The sequence below is a fragment of the Tenrec ecaudatus genome, chromosome 8 (assembly GCF_050624435.1).
Source record: "Tenrec ecaudatus isolate mTenEca1 chromosome 8, mTenEca1.hap1, whole genome shotgun sequence".
NCBI classification, from domain to species: Eukaryota; Metazoa; Chordata; class Mammalia; order Afrosoricida; family Tenrecidae; genus Tenrec; species Tenrec ecaudatus.
Window position 1 is genome coordinate 98258140 of NC_134537.1, and position 4325 is coordinate 98262464.

The following is a 4325-nucleotide window of genomic DNA, read 5'->3' on the forward strand; positions in this document are numbered from 1 at the left end:
CTCATTGCTTGTGGGATCCTTGCCTGGTTTATGTATCAGCGTTTTACTAGCTTCATAGAAAGAATTTGGAAGTTTGCTGTCTTGTCCTATGTTGTGGAAGAATTTGTGTAGGATTGGTGTCAGTTCTTCCCTGAATGGTTAGTAGAATTCTCCTGTGAAGCCATCTGGCCCAGGGGAGTTTTTTGTTGGTAATCGTTTGATTAACCTTATCCACATTTTCTATTGCTATGGGTCTGATGAGATTTGTGATGTCCAGCAGGCATAGTCTAGGGAAGGATTATTTTTCCAAGAATTTGTCCATGTCTTCTAAGGTGTTGAATTCAGGAGAGTGCAGTTCTTGGTAGTACTGTGTAATTATCCTTTGGATTTCATTAGGGTCTGTTGTAATGTCCCCTCTTTTATACCTCATCCTTGCTATTGAAATTTCTCCTTCGTTTCTTTGGCTAGGTTTGCCAGCAGTCTGTGGATTCTGTTTATCCTTTCAAAGAACCAACTTTTAGCAGAATTAATTTTTCCCATAGTTTTCTTATTTTCCCTCTCCTAGATTTCAGCCCTGATTTTTATAATTTCTTTGCTTTTGCTGTTAGTAGGATTGTCCTGTTGACTCTGTTCTAGTTGTTTTGTGCTAGCATATCAATCATAAGTCTCTCTTCCCTTTTCGTGTGTACATGTATTGCTATGAAAATTTCTCTGATAACTGCCATTGCTATGTCCTATTAGTTTTGGTATATCGTGTTCTCATTCTTGTTGGTTTCTAGAAATTTCCTAACTTCATATCCGATCTGGGCCAGTACACACTCCTTTTCAAATAGAGAGTTAGTCATACTCAAAATTGTTTTCCCTTGTTTTCTTCATCTTCCTTTTGTTGGTTTCCAGCCTTATGGTACTGCGGTCAGAGAGAGAGGTCTTTATGATATCAATGTGATTAAATGTGTACAGATTCGACGTATGCTGCAGCATGTGGTCTATCTTTGAATATGTGGACTTGAAAAGAATGAACTTTTTAATATTTGGGTGGAGAGCCCTGTGAATATCTAGCATATCAAATTGTCTTATTGTAGTGTTTAGATCTCTAGCCTCCTTGTTGAATGTCTTCCTCTGGTAATCCAATTATTCTGATGTTTCTTTTCATAGCATCAGACACAGTGCTTAGCTTTTCTTCAGCTTCTCTGATGAACTTTTTAGAGTTTTGTTTGTGTTTGTTAAAGTCTGCTTGGCTGTCCTCTAGGTCATTAGTGTAGTTCTCTGCCTTCTCCAGTTGTTTGGGGAAGCCCATGAGTCTGCTACTGGTTTTTGTTATCTTGTCCATAAACTCTTGTATTTCCCTTTGGCAGATGGTCTTTATCTACTCTATCATATCATCCTTTTTCTTTATTGTTTCCCTCATATCCTGTATGACTCCAAGCAGCATTCTGAAAATTTCTTTTCGTGGCAGATCAATATCCATTTCCTCTGTGCACATAGTTAGGATCAGAACATTCTCTGACATTGCCTTTTGTTTCTCCTGTTTTTTCATTGAGGTCGTTGGGGCTGATTGCTGTTTGCGGTTCATTGTCTTAGAGGTGTTTGGGGCCATTTTCCAGAGAGTCGAAGAGCCCTGGGCTTTGTCTGAGAGACTTGGGGGAATGCTTTTACAAACTGTCTGCAGCTAATTGCACTATCAGCCTACCACTTTATCCTCCTGTGGCCCTACTCTTTCTCTAGTCAACCAGTATTCTATTATTTGGAGGTCAAGTTGGATGGTCCTCTCAGGGAATGCTGATTGGGCGGTTGTGAGCCCGCAAGGGTGGTGCTGCACTGGGTGATCTCACAAGAAGTCATTATGGTGTGGCCCATGGCTATTTGGGGCACCACAGAGGGCATGAGGGGGGTGCCTGCTGAAACGGAAGTGCCACATAAGGCAGATGGGTTTACCTGCTTTGGTGTAGAGCACCACAGATGGTGGGCAGAATTTCCCTGATCAGCTAGATTGCAGTGGGGGTTGTGCAGAGGTTCCAGCATCAGCATGGAGGCTGGAGAGTGTAGGCTGAGCTGCCTTAGTCCATGTGAAGCACTGTGGCAGGTGGTAGGAAGTTCCCTCAGGCACGTGGGACCACAGAGTACAGGTAGGTGCTCACCCAACCATGTAGGCAGGACTTTCCCTGTAAGAAGGTGGGCAGGATTTCCCTAGCCAAGTATTAAGCTGAGGATGAGGATGAGTGGGAGGAATTCCCCCGGAGGAAGGTGGGCGGGGTTTTCCTCAAAGGATGGTGGGCAGGATTTCCTTAGCCATATGTTAAGCACTGCAGAGGGCATACAGGCAGCCAGAATTTCTCGTGGAGGGAGGTAGGTGGGCTTTCCCCAGCCTCATGTTATTCTGTAGAGGGTGGAACTCCCCCATACTGGTGGAGGGAAGGGGAGTAGCATGGAGGTTGGTAATGGTGAAAGGGAAGAGAAAAAGACAAAAGAACTGAGCCAGCTGAGAATGTGAGCAGTAAGAGATAAGAGAGGGAAACAAAAGTAACAATGCTGAGTCCCATTCCCTTACCATGGGGCTGGAGGGGTTTAAACCCTGCCTTGTGGCTGTGGCAAGCTGTGGCTGTGTTGACATAAAGCCCTTGGGCAACCTCCAAAAGATACAGGCTCTAGCCAAGACAGTGGCGGGGTTAAGGCTTAAACCTAGCTGGCCTCCACAGTGGAAAGCCAGAAGCCCCAAGCTCCTCAAAATCTAGTGGATCTGTGCTTGTTTTGCTTTATGTGATCTGGGAGTATGGAGTTTCCCTCTTAGTGGCTCTCCTGTGCTGATTTCGGCAGCGTCTCTCTGGTACGTGTTACATAGATGCCATCTTGCCAGAAGTCCTTATGAATGTTATTTTTAGTCAACTTGGATTTTGTTCTTGTACTAGAAGAGAGTTGATACTTTGATTTAGCAAATAGCTTTATTATATTCAGATTTGAGCCTTTTCTTACTTGTCATGAGCAGCTGCTCACACTGTCTTTTAGCCTTCATTGAAAGTGATTCTAAGTCTGCTTTTCATAGGTGTACTTTAAGGATCACTATATATTTCACATAATTGGGATAAAATGTGTCATTTTGGGGATTGAGTTTTTTGGCTCAGCATTTTTTCAATGTTCAGCCATTTTTATGGTATGTATCAGGACTTCATTTCCCTTTATGAATGAGTGTGGATGTAAAAAAGTATCTTGAAAGGACAAATATTTTATAACACTTCTATTTATCACAATAAAAAACATTTCTTTGACACATTTGGTGTCAGTGATTAGGGGGCATAAACACACACACACACACACACACACACACAAGGGGGTTCAAATAGTCCATGGAGACGAAATGAAAAGATAAGGGAAGATTTTTGCAAGCTATATTTTTAAGTCTATGTTCTATTTTTAAAATATGGAACACTTCACGAATTTGCATTTCATCCTTGTGTGTGGACTATGCTAATCTTCTCTGTATCTTTCCAATTGTAGTATACATGCTGCTGAAGTGAGCACTTGCCCAAATTCTTAATGTCCTATCATGTATACACTTATATTTGTATTTGCATTTACATATAATTTTAAAAAATATTAGTATCCCAATTCAGAAAGGGTGAGCCTGAGGAAATAAACACAATGAAAATTGAGCATGAAACACTCTAAAATATTCCATTTTTGTATAGAATATGGTAAACTAAATATTAATATCAAGTCTAAAAATAATAACGTTTTTAAAAGAAAATAATCAATGGCCTTACTGAATAAGCAGGAAACAGAAAATACAAAGTAGTTGTTTTGCAATTTGAACAGCATAAAACCCTGTAATATAATGTTTGGATAGCAAATGAATGTGTTGAAATCTGCTGTTGGCCAAGAGCAGATGATAGAACAGTGACATACAGAATCAGGCATAGAATTGAAATTACAAGCTGTTTGTGGTGAGACGACTGTTCCTAAATACCCAGGAAGTAGATGTGGAAATTAACATTAGAATGATATTATTACAGCATAACTTTAATTACTTGAAATGTTAAGTAAATCAACCCCTTTTTGTAAAGTTGTTTCCTACCAATAGTTTGAATCTGTTTCAAGCTGAAGTTAACAGAGAAGTAATCCAATTCATGTTTCATTTGGAGGAAAACACATCTGGTACTCTGATATTGTCTGCCCATGTTTCATGATGGGAGTTTTGGAAGACTCTCACACAAATGTCTCATGAAGAGAGATGGTAGTGTTGTCATAACAAATATCACAAGTATGTGACTTTAATAAATACAAATTTGGTCTCTCACAGTATAGGAAGCTAGAAGTCTGACTTCAGGGCCTTAGCTATCAGGAAGACTTCC

At 40.5% G+C, this 4325-nt stretch overlaps 1 non-coding gene across 1 annotated transcript; it reads right to left on the bottom strand.

Moving 5' to 3' along the window:
- Positions 1-3388: 3388 nt before the first annotated feature.
- On the bottom strand, positions 3389-3495 carry LOC142455722 (U6 spliceosomal RNA). The gene has a single exon (XR_012785868.1). It is a non-coding gene; the product is annotated as a U6 spliceosomal RNA (small nuclear RNA).
- Between the last annotated feature and the right edge of the window lie 830 nt (positions 3496-4325).